General features: G+C 38.7%; 1 non-coding gene across 1 annotated transcript; it reads left to right on the top strand.

Annotated features, from left to right (window-relative positions):
* Positions 1-9,177: 9,177 nt before the first annotated feature.
* Trnal-caa lies at positions 9,178-9,292 on the top strand. Its single transcript has 2 exons — positions 9,178-9,215; positions 9,247-9,292. It is a non-coding gene; the product is annotated as a tRNA-Leu (tRNA).
* The last annotated feature ends 3,968 nt before the right edge of the window (positions 9,293-13,260 follow it).

The raw sequence follows: 13,260 nt of genomic DNA, 5'->3' as shown, positions 1-13,260 counted from the left end.
TGGTACTTTATTTATCGACCCCGAAAGGATGAAAGGCAAAGTCGACCTCGGTGGAATTTGAACTCAGAACGTAACGGCAGACGAAAAACGACAAGGTATATATATAGCCTGCACCTGTCGCCAACTACGGAAGAAAATATGTGACATGCAGTGATATAAGTCATAACAGCAAACCATTCCATCTCGGTGGTTTGTCTCTCAGCTCGCACTCGAGCTAAAGACGTCCTCCACACAGAGGCGGAACGTCGCAGTGGACATCCCCCAGACTGTCCTTCAACGTGAAATGGTCGGCAAATTGTTGCTACAAAGAACGCACACGTCTTTTTAGAATCAGATAGACCGCGTTCACTGTGGTTTAACAGATATCGAATTGTAAATTTAATGTGATGCTGGCCCTCCGCCACCCTGGCCTGCCAATACTTTCCTGCTCTCGTGTTTCGGTTCATGGGCGCTATCATGGTAAACGCATTTTTCATGTTTTACATCCAAGAAATGATCAACTGCCATTCTTATCATTTGCAAGACGTTTATGATATCTCTTTAATGCAGCTGCTCAAATCGATTCATTAGCTCCTCTTATAATTAACCTTTTCCAGAGAGCACGAAAAAATGCCACAAGACATTTTGCCCTGTGTTGTTGACTTGCATACATACATAAGTCAAAAGAGTTTGATGTAAAGGAGATTTAGCTGTTAATTCTAGCAGATCTTGCAACTTCGTAGGAGGCGTCCACTTTAGCTCATACGTATATGCGTGCACAAGACAGAAGTGTGTGATTTGGCGGCGAGCTTGCAGAAACGTTAGCACGCCGGGCGAAATACTGAGCAGTATTTCGTCTGCCGTTAGTTCTGAGTTCAAAATCCGCCGAGGTCGACTTTGCCTTTCATCCTTTCGGGGTCGATTAAATAAGTACCAGTTACGCACTGGGGTCGATGTAATCGACTTAATCCGTTTGTCTTTCCTTGTTTGTCCCCTCTATGTTTAGTCCCTTGTGGGTAGTAAAGAAATAGGTATTTCGTCTGTTGTTACGTTCTGAGTTCAAATTCCGCCGAGGTTGACTTTGCCTTTCATCCTTTCGGGGTGGATTAAATAAGTACCAGTTACGCACTGGGGTCGATATAATCGACTTAATCCGTTTGTCTGTCCTTGTTTGTTCCCTCTGTGTTTAGCCACTTGTGGGTAGTAAAGAATTAAGAAGTGTGTGATTTGAAGATGACTTTGGCTACTCTTTGTAGAAGAATGTGGTTTGATGAAGAACTCACGTAGGACAGCAGAGTGTGATAACAGGAAAAGTGTCGTTGGTATTACATTATAGGCTGACTAGTATGTGGAGGTCTCGTAGGTTTCGTTCGCCTATACATACATAAGGCCATAGGAAAATTCTGCTATTGAGTACTTTGTTAACTTTGTTTCTTTTAAGTGCAGAAGTTGGACTAAATTTTGGAAGGAGATGATATTCTTCTATCATTTAAAATATTGTTCAATATGCTTATATGTTTAATATAACGGATATATTTTGATTTATCTGCGTTAATGCTGGAGCAGATCAGAGTGACATTATTTAAGGGGGATTTGAATGTGACACCAGTTATCTAGGTAACCAGACCTGAAATTTTATTTTATTTTTTTTTTACATTTCCAGAAGCCCATAAAATAAGAATAAGAAAACAACAATAATCGAAACGGAAGTTAAGAAATGTACTTAATTTCTGTATATCAGTAATGAACAAAATATTGTTAAAGCCTGAAACATAGCTTAGTCGTGATTAAATTAATTTCGCTGTAATTATAATAAGCTTTATAATATGCAAATCAAATATAATTTTTGTTAATACTCGTATACAGAAATTCAGTACATTTCGTACTTTTTATTGCGTCTTTTTTTTTTCTATATTTTTCTATTTCATACATTTTTAATTACTCTAATTTGTTTGGTGCAATTCAATCAAGGATAAGTCAAAGCCTTTCTGCTTCTTTCTTTTCTATGTCCTTGATATTTCCAGCTCCTAAAGAAAATAATTATAATCATTAAAATTAAGACTGTCTTTTTCTTAAAGTAGCCATCCATGTTCCATCCTTAATGTACACACACAACTGACAGACAAGTTACTGATGTTTTGTCAAAGATAAAATCCCTTATGGACCTGCTGTGTTTAAAAGCACAAGACATGTTGGAAAGAGACGAAATTTTCCCGAAAATATATGTTAAATAAAGGTCTCATGTTATTTTGAGATGTTAACTTTGGTTTCAAATTTAGAAAGGAGGCTAGTAATTTCGAGGAGAGGGTGTTAGTCGATTAGCTCGGTCCCACTACCAGATTGGTACTTTATTTTATCGACCCGGGAAGAATTAATGACAAATTTAACCTTGGTAGGATTTGAACTCAAAGAACCAGAAGAAATGCTGCTAAGCTCAAACGACTCTGTCAGCTCGCCACTTTGAGATGTCGAACAAAATTTTCTTCTCAAAAAGTAAGTTTAATGGTTCCCAAATACAAAGCACGCAATTCGTACCCAGTGTTTCAGGAATAGTTTCCTCTCAACCCATTTCTAGGCAAGACTGCTTCCAGTTCCTGTTCGTCTGAACCGAACTAAACACCAAGCTGTTTGACCGGACTATCAATCTAAAGACAATCCATGGATGGTATATATTTCCTCCCAGGTACTGAGTTGCAAACTCCATCTCCGAATTTTAATGTTTAATCGGTTCTCCAATTATTATTATGTATGATCACCGGATGTCCAAGTATCCTACATCATGACATTGACACACATATAAACACCACCTTTCTGGATCCTTCTTCTTGTCAGATGTTCTTTAATACATTCAAACTGATACAACACCAGCACAAGCAACAAAACTTAAAGAAGGAGCAAGTGGAAACAATTTTAAAAGAGTACATGAGATCAAATAGTTCCGATGGATAACCAAAGCTGTATAATACTGTGATACAGTCCGGGAAAATACAGTCAATAACGTTTGCGTCTAGAAATTCTCTCAAGTGTTGGTGCTTAAAGTTGTCGGACTCTTTTCTCTCTTTTACTAGCTTTGACACACTATATCATACTGTTTCCGTTCGAGAATTATATTAAAGGTGCCCCTGAGTGTTGGATATTCAGCCATTTTACATGCTAATTCAATGAGCAAGTACTTCAGCAGATTGAACAATGAAACCAATGGAAATTTATTACTTAGAAAGCAAGAACTGAAATTACTGCTAACGATAAGATTTGTAGTATTTTGACACTCTCATTCTAACTAATATGAGATTTATACCCCTGGTAGTCAAACAAGTCGAAAAGGGTGGCAGTGTTGTTTGGGAAAGGCTTAGATAGCGAGGTAAGGAAGATCTTTCTGGTTCTGGACAGCAGACAAGTAGTCGTGAACAAGAGTAGCACTCAAAACGATTGTTAGGAATAGCGATCTAACTCTTTTAGGCGTTTGGATACATTTCAACTGACGGGCTTGCACAAAGTTTCCGTCTACTAAATTCCACCAACAAAACTGGGGTGGGCCTTAAGCTATCTAAAAAGACACTTGGCCAAGACGCCGGGCAGTAGGAGCGAACCTGGGACCTCATGAGTGGGAAGCAAACTTCTAACGTTCAATACAGCAAAGAGAGAAAGAGTCTACAACAAGTTGGCTTGTCCTTGATACACTAAATAACGACGATGGAGGCTTCATTGGGGCTCTTTTAAACCAATAAGTTACGGAACGGAACTAGCTACATCTCTAGTGTTTTAGCACACCTTGTTTTACAACCAATGGTACCTTTTGGCTTCAAGTCTGGCACCTTAAGCATTTACTCATCTGTAACTAGTAGGTTCTCAAGTACTACATGTCTGTTTTGGCAAACATTTGCACTCTGGATTTTAGTACAGTAGCAGCAACACTGAAACATATAGTTTTAACACAGTCATGCTTAAAACACATACTCTTAACCCTTGTTTATGCCTCATTTACTAACACCATAACATCAAGCCTACTCAGTGTTGACATTAGCCACGGGATTCCCAGGCTTTTAGGGGTAATCATTTTTAGCTTCATTCAAGCATTCATCGCTGCTATGACAACGTCAGCCACGAAGCTTGAAAGGCTAACGAAACAGTTAGCTGTTGATAGTGCGTGTGTGTGTCAAGAAACGCATCTACGTTTGTACACACATACACACACGCACGCACGCACGCACGCACGCACGCACTCACGCACGCACGCACGCGCGCACACACACACACACACACCACACACACACACACACATACACATACACACTTATTTACACATTTACTTATACATGCATTTCTAAGCCGTAGATATTCATACTTCGTACACAAAATGTATAGGTATGTACCTTTATATAAACACATATTTACATATACGTATTACACATTCTCTCTCTCTCTCTCACACACACACACACATCCATATACATACATACATATACATACATACATACAAGCATACATACATACATACATACATACATACAAACATACATACATAAATACATACATATATATATACATACATACATACATACACACACAAACACGCATACATACATACATACATACATACATACATACATACATACATACATACAAACATACATACATAAATACATATATATACATACATACATACATACACATACACACACAAACACGCATACATACATACATACATCCATCCATACATACATACATACATACATACATACATGCGTACATATTCATTCGTAAATACATTTATATTCACTATATGAATGTATATTTGCAGAAACACCTATGTGTGTGTGTGTGTGTGTGTGTGTGTGTGTGTGTGTTTTAGGTGTGTATGTGTTTTAGGTGTGTATGTGTGTGGCGTTTGTCTTTATGTGTGTGTGTGCATGTTTCTGTTTGTGTGTGTATGTGCGTAGCCACAAATCCTTGGAATCGCGTTGACTCAAACAGAAAAATGCTTTGTCGTTCTGTTAATGTCCGGTTGGAATTTCAAGGAAGAACGTAAATAAATCTCAAGCAAAATATAAAGACACGTGAATACATAAAATGTTTGGATAGTTAAACATAACTTGCGCGTGTGTGTGTATTTGTGTGTGTGTGTGTGTGTGTGGAGAGAGAGGGAGAAAGAGAGAGAGAGAGAGAGGGAAAGAGAGGGAGACAGGCAGTGACAGACGACGGACAGTGATAGATAGATAGATAGCATATAGATAGATAGATAGATAGATAGAGATTGAGATATATATATATATATATATATATATATATATATATATATATATATAGAAGAGAGAGAGAGAGAGAGATAAATGGATAGATAGATAGATAGATAGATAGAAGATAGATAGATAGATAGATAGATAGATAGATAGATATAGAGAGAGATAGATAGATAGATAGATAGATAGATAGATAGATAGATAGATAGATAGATAGATAGATAGATAGATAGATAGATAGATAGAGAGAGAGAGAGATATATATATAGATAGATAGATAGATAGATAGATAGATAGATAGATAGATAGATAGATAGATAGATAGATAGATAGATAGATAGATAGATAGATAGACAGACATAAAACACACATGCGCGCGCATGTGTCAGTCTGCGTACGTTTATCTATCTGCCTCTCTATCCGTGGCGCTTAGTGTCTGTACGTTCGTTGTGCGCGTGCGTACGTACGTCTATTTCAGAGGAGAGCAACACAACAGACCCCGCTATTCTTCTCAACTATATAAACAAACAGACCCCTACTTGAACCAAATATCCCTTAAATATCTTTTGTTTCGGAGATTAACGCAATATTTTTTATTAACAATAGCGAAGTCGTGGATGTTTGGACATGTTTGGTCTATTAACAATAGGTGTATATATATATAATATATATATATATATATATATATATATATATATAGTTGTATATTCGCTATACTAACTGTTGTTATTTGTATTCTATTCAAGCCGGCGTATCATCAAAGATGTTCCTACCATGACCACCCCGACCTTTGTTTAAAAACAGTGCTAGGTGTTGTTTTGGTTTTTTATTTAGCTCCCGCCTACATCAGCTTTGATCGAACGGACTTATGATCAAAGGATCCCCAACTGTGATTTATCATTCAGGCACTTTTTAAAAAATTTATTTATTTATTTATTTCTTATGGTGTGATAGTGGAATTAGGGAGATATTTCTTGGCAGCTGAACGAAGTGTAAAAGGTTCATATGTATTTTGTATTAGTGCTTGGTAATGCTAATAAGAATCTTTTCTACTCTAGGCACAAGGCCTGAAATTTGTGGGTAGGTTGATAGTTGATTACATCGACCCCAGTACTCAACTGGTACTTAATTTATCGATCCCGAAAGGATGAAAGGCAAAGTCGACCTCGGCGGAATTTGAACTCAAAACGTAGCGGCAGACGAAATACTGCTAAGCATTTCGCGTGGTATGCTAACGTTTCTGCCAGCTCGCTGCCTTACCTTTCTTAATAAATGGAATTTGAGGGGAAGAGGATAGTTGATTACATCGACCCCAGTACTCAACTGGTACTTAATTTATCGACCCCGAAAGAATGAAAAGCAAAGTCGACCTCGGCGGAATTTGAACTCAGAACGTAGCGACTGGCGAAATACCAATTTCTTTACTGCCCACAAGGGGCTAAACACGGAGAGGACAAACAAGGACAGACAAACGGATTAAGTCGATCACATCGACCCCAGTGCGTAGCTGGTACTTATTTAATCGACCTCGAAAGGATGAAAGGCAAAGTCAACCTCGGCGGAATTTGAACTCAGAACGTAGCGGCAGACGAAATCCGGCTACGCATTTCGCCCGGCGTGCTAATAATAATGATTTCTTTATTAACCACAAAAGGTTTACATAATTTAGGACAAATACAATGTGGGGTTACATGAAAGTTGTTTAAACAATGAAAAGAATCGAATATAACAACAAAATTTTCCAACAGAGTGAGCTCTTCTAGAACTGCTCGAGAAAACCCCACAAACCCACGACAGTCCTGATCACCAGGGTATGTGTCATTTCCACTTTTGTCTACAGGCGCATGCTTAAAGTAGGCCCATTCTTGCAACATTAACCCATCTTTTAACAAAATTGCTGGTGGGTGGGGTCAGAACTTCCTTCCCCACCCTCACTTTCCTTTTTAACTGAAACTTGGTAAAGTTGATGAGGGCTTGGAAAGTATCTGTCTTCAGCCTTTTTAATCTGGGCCCCCACACAACCTCTTTCGCTAAGGATACCAAGCAAAGAAAAAAACCGCCTGCTCTTCCCGACCAAAGGAAGACGGTGGGACTATCTTCACAATGGACTCACCCGGTAGCCGGATCCGTCCTACACGCGACAGCAAGTGTTCGACACAAATCCACAAGTCCGAAATGCTCGGGCACTGGACGAGAGCGTGAAGGACAGTTTCGTTGTTCTGCGGGCATCTCGAGCAAGCCCAGCTGACTACACTTCCGTGCCTGTAGAGTTTAGCCCGAGGGGGCAGTGCTCCCCAACGGTAGTACTGCCAGGCCGAGGATCTCTAGACATTAACCATAGGCACCCGGCCCTAAAGTTCTCTGGAACAGACCAACAAACTCAATCTTGTCAACGCTAACAAAAACAAAAACAAAAACAAAAACAACAACAATAATAATAATAATAATAATAATAATAATAATAATAATAATAATTATAATAATAATAATAATAATGATAATAATAATAATAATAATAATAATAATAATAATAATAATAATAATAATAATAATTATAATAATAGTTTCTTTCGAAGTTTGCCTAAGGTCAGCATTTTTCAGAGAAGGGGCGTAATGGTTGTCATCGATGCCGGTTCCTGAATGGTATTATATTTTTTATCAGCATCGGTGATAAAAAAAGCAGGTAAAAAAAGCAGGTAAAAGCCACAGCGGCTCGAGATATACACCCATCCATCCATTTATACATACATAAACACACACACACACACATACATATACACATAAACATGTGTATATATATATATATATAGTTAATCCAAACAAGAAAACACAAAAAAAAAACACAGCAACGCGAGGACGTGGAACAAATAAAGTATTATTGGACGCTCAGGAAAGAAGGGAAGAAGGAGGGTTTAACGTTTCGAGCAGAGCTCTTCGTCGGAAACATAGGAGAAGGAAAGATCCAGAGAAGGGAAGACAGAGGAAAAAAAATTGCTAAACAAGAAAACACAAAAAGAACCCACAAAAAACACATATATATATCACCGTGATCACCGTGACCGACCAGGCTATCAGATGCTGCTACACATCGCTGGTCACAATGCGCTTCGCATTGCTTTAGCCAGCCCGCTGGCTAAGCGAGCAGGCCAACAGAAGAAAGAGTGAGAGAAATTTGTGGCGAAAGAGTACAGCAGGGATCGCCACCCCACCCCCACCTTGCCGGAGCCTCGTGGAGCTTTTAGGTGTTTTCGCTCAATAAACACTCACAACGTCCGGTCTGGGAATCGAAGCCGCGATTCTACGACCGCGAGTCCGCTGCCCAACCACTGGGCCATTGCGCCTCTGTCTTTCTCTCTCTCTCTCTCTCTCTCTCTCTCTCTCTCTCTATATATATATATTATATATATATATATATATATATATATATATATATATTATATATAGAGGGCATTATACATACATTCCAGATGGCATTATACATACATGCCCCACGCTAGAGGGACAATTAGTCAATTGTCCCTCTTAGCGTGTGGCATATGTATAATGCCCTCTATATATAATTAATATGTTCAATAAGAAATAATTATTTTCGAAATTTTTTCTCTTATGAGGTTTTCACGCTATCTACCTGACAATTTCTTGTAAGTTTTCCTTATTAAGTAGTTGTCCTTAATTGCATATATATATATATATATATATTATATATATGCGTGCGTGCGTGTATATTTATATATACATAAATACAAACATACACACACAAACACACGATCACACACACTAACACGCGTGCTCATACGCACACGCGCGAGCGCACGTACACACACACACAGACGCACACACGCACACACACACACACGCACACACACGCACACACACACACACACACGCACACAAGCATACTCACTCACACGTATGTATTATAGAACTACATCTGATATCAGCAGCTGTTACCGTAGCTGTCAGGATGGCCGAGCGGTCTAAGGCGCCAGACTCAAGGTACATGTTATCTTAACCAGAACGTCGAGTATTCTGGTCCACGAATGTGGGCGTGGGTTCGAATCCCACTTCTGACAGATAATTTTTTTTTTTTTTTTTAGGAATTATTTTTTCTTAGTAATTTTATTAGTTATAACGTAGCTTCAACATTATTAGATAAATAGTAGGTTCGAAACCTACTTTTAAAATGTCCAAAAAAAAAAAAAACAGGTGCAGGAGTGGCTGTGTGGTAAGTAGCTTGCTAACCAACCACATGGTTCCGGGTTCAGTTCCACCGCGTGGCATCTTGGGTAAGTATCTTCTGCTATAGCCCCGGGCCGACCAATGCCTTGTGGGTGGATTTGGTAGATGGAAACTGAAAGAAGCCTGTCATATATATGTATATATATGTATATGTATGTATGTGTGTGTATTTGTGTGTCTGTGTTTGTCCCCCTAGCATTGCTTGACAACCGATGCTGGTGTGTTTACGTCCCCGTCACTTAGCAGTTCGGCAAAAGAGACCGATAGAATAAGTACTGGGCTTACAAAGAATAAGTCCCAGGGTCGATTTGCTCGACTAAAGGCGGTGCTCCAGCATGGCCGCAGTCAAAATGACTGAAACAAGTAAAAAAAAAAAATGCTTTAAATTTTGTTGATAATAGCAGGCGCAAGCATATGCCTACATTGTTAAAAAGCTCACATTACAACCACTTGGTTTCGGGTTCAGTCCCACTTTGCGGCACCACGGGCAATTGTCTTCTACAATAACACCAGGCCTACAAATGCTTTTGTAAGTGAATTCAGTACACGGAAACTGTGTGGAAGCCCGTCATGTATATATATATGTACATGTATATATGTATGTATGTATGTATGTATGTATGTATGTATGTATGTATGTATGTATGTATGTATGATTGTATGTATATGTATTAATAGACCTCTTAATTCCTCGGGGAACATAGGGCCGCAACAGCATTTTTCCAACGGACGCGGTTCTGGGGGATCCTCTTCGGCTCGGCCCACTTCTCGCTTCCCCAGTGAGTTCCAGTTAAGGGCCTGGTTGGAGACAATTAAACCTCCAGAAGTTTCTGGTTATTAATTCTGATAACAATAAATCAGCGTCAGTCCTAGAATTAATCTTTCTCCTAGTTTCTCTTCCTCTTTACCTTTCTTTTTCTTCCTCACAACAGTCAATCACTGTTCTTTCCCACACGCTCTGTCACTTTCTTCATTTCATTTGCTAATTTCGGTCAGGTTTTTCTTGGACTATTATCGATTCAATTTAACTTTTTAGGGACACTGTTCTTTTCACGTCAACAATATATATCTTTTCACGAGCTAAGATTACTCAGAAACAATATCAGGCTCCTCGGACTCCAATTGTCCTCCACCCTCGCGAGTGGCTAATATGGGAAAGTCCCCGAAGGATGACACGCTAAATTGTCTTTGGCAGGATTTGAACTTTGAACACATAAGAAAAAAGACAAACAACTAAAAAAAAAAAAAATTTCGTCTTCTCGACAGAATTTTAACACTGGACGAAAAGAGCTGGAATATACATCCTACAATGCGCTTTGTCCGATGTTCTCACGATTCTGCCATGCCATCGCTCAAACCATTCCAAAGAAATGAACTGCAACTGACAAATATGTCTGGACAATTCTTAAGAAAGACAAGAAAAACAACTGAGGAAGAATGATGGTAGGATATATATTGATTTCAAATTTTGGCACAAGGCCAGCAATTTCAAGGGGAAGCGTATAAGTTGATTACATCGACTCCCAAATGCTCAACTGGTACTTATTTTATCGACCCTGAAAGGGTGAAAGGCAAAGTCAACCTCAGTGGAATTTGAATTCAGAACGGACGAAATATCGTTAAGCATTTCCCGGCGTAATAATGATTTTACGAACTTGCTGCCTTGGCGGAAGGGAATATGTTGGTTACAAATTTTGATGCAAAGCCAGCAAGTCTGGAGAAAGAGTTAAGCCGATTACATCGACCTCAGTGTTCAACTGGTATTTATCTTATCGACCTCGAAAGGATGAAAGCAAAGTCAACCACGGTGGAATTTGAACACAGAACGTAAAGTCGAACGAATTGCCTATTTCTTTACTACCCACAAGGGGCTAAACACAGAGAGGACAAACAAGGACAGACAAACGGATTAAGTCGATTATATCGACCCCAGTGCGTAAATGGTACTTATTTAATCGACTCCGAAAGGATGAAAGGCAAAGTCGACCTCGGCGTAATTTGAACTCAGAACGTAGCGGCAGACGAAATGTCGCTAAACATTTCGCCCAGCGTGCTAACGTTTCTGCCAGCTCGCCGCGTTTGCGGTAGGGAATATACTAGTGAATGAAGATTAGTAGGGAATATACTAGTGAATGAAGATTAGTGCGTAATATATACACAAACATGCGGGAAGCAAATAGACACCTTTAATTTTCAAAATTTCTGATCTAAGCGTCTTAATATATTTTCAGCGGTGTAGAATTTACAATGTAATTATTCTTATTCATTCCAGGTGCCATTATATTAAACATTTGCGAAGTGTAACCATGCTACGCATAAAAAATTCAGCAGAACTGACAGATTTTCAAAGAGGTCGTATTGCTGGGCAATCTGAGGCTGGTCTTAGCCAGCGAAAAATTGCCAAAAATCTTCTAATTCCTCTTGCTACTGTTAATAGAATTATAGGGCAATTCAAAAGCCAAGGAAAAGAATCACCAGATTCTCGTCCCGGCCGACCTGAGCCCTCAGAAAGGAAGCTTCGCTGTTGGCAGAGAATTGTAGAAAACGAACCCCGTTCGAAGGCTTCTGACATTGCAAAACAGCTAGAAGTTAGTCCAAGAACGCGTGTTACATATCTGCATCAAGCTTGGATATTATGGACGAGCAGCTAGAAGAAAACCTCTCCTTCAACCAAATAATACCAAATAAAAGATTCTGAAAATTATAGGTGTCTATTTACTTCCTGCATGTCTGTGTATATATAATTGTTGTAATGAATCTTGTTCCTCTTTCAGTCTTATGGCCATAAAACTTTATTTTATTTTTTCACTGGTTTTAGTATAGTCTTAAATTGATAATAAATTGTTATGAAAAATTGACAAGGATCTTTTCGGTTTGAACGGCAGTTTTTCTAGCGGTGTCATATGAAATTGTCACCCATAATTATGACCCTAGCATTTCAATCTGTTTTAGGGCTAGGGTTAGGGTAAGGGGTGGTGGGGGTGAAGGGTATCTTTTTTTCTTCAGAAATGTAAATAAACCCAATCTGTTTCTTAAACGAGGGACATATTCATACGGCACAGAATGTTTTCACCTCAATAGACGTCATTGATTGGTTGAAATTGCAGAAATTGAAGAAAAGCAACAACAAATATCTTACAAACCATAGAATTTTCTCAATAAATCCAAGAGAAAAAAATGTTTTATAAACACATTCTACCAGTATACGAAGTTTAAAAGTGTTTAGTTAGGTGGAAATTATTTTTAAAAACTGCCGTTCAAACCGAAAAGATCCATTGACAATAATATAATTTGACTGCTGTAAAAAACAGGTAACTATTTATTGAAATGCTATAATAGAGATGGATGGGCAGAAATAGTAAAGTAGTGGGCTAGTCTTAGTGTTTCATAATAATTCTATTCTAAGGAGGCGAATGGTAGAATTGTTCGAGCGTCGGATAGAATGACTTGTAGTATTTGCTCCTGCACGCAGATATTAGCTTCACCTCTCGTCTTTGTCCAATCGATAAATAAAGCTCACGGTCAATAAATAAAGTAGCAATTAAGTACTGGGACGGATTCTTTACTCTCTTCCTCTCTCTCTCTCTCTCTCTCTCTCTCTCTCTCTCTCTCACTGGAACTCTGCTGTGCAGTAAGACTCATAGGAAATCACTCTCAGCGTCTCTTTGACTAGAAATAGAGAGAGATTGATCAAAAGTTTAGCAGCCTATTGTCCTAGAAAACCCTTATGCTACAGAAACGGCCCAATAGTTTGACGATGCTGATTGTTCTAAATGTTTCTTACAGCGGTACAAGGCCTAAA

The sequence above is a fragment of the Octopus sinensis genome, linkage group LG13, assembly GCF_006345805.1.
Source record: "Octopus sinensis linkage group LG13, ASM634580v1, whole genome shotgun sequence".
Lineage (NCBI taxonomy): Eukaryota > Metazoa > Mollusca > Cephalopoda > Octopoda > Octopodidae > Octopus > Octopus sinensis.
Note: the sequence above shows the minus strand (reverse complement) of the source record. Positions and strands in the feature narration are given on the sequence as shown.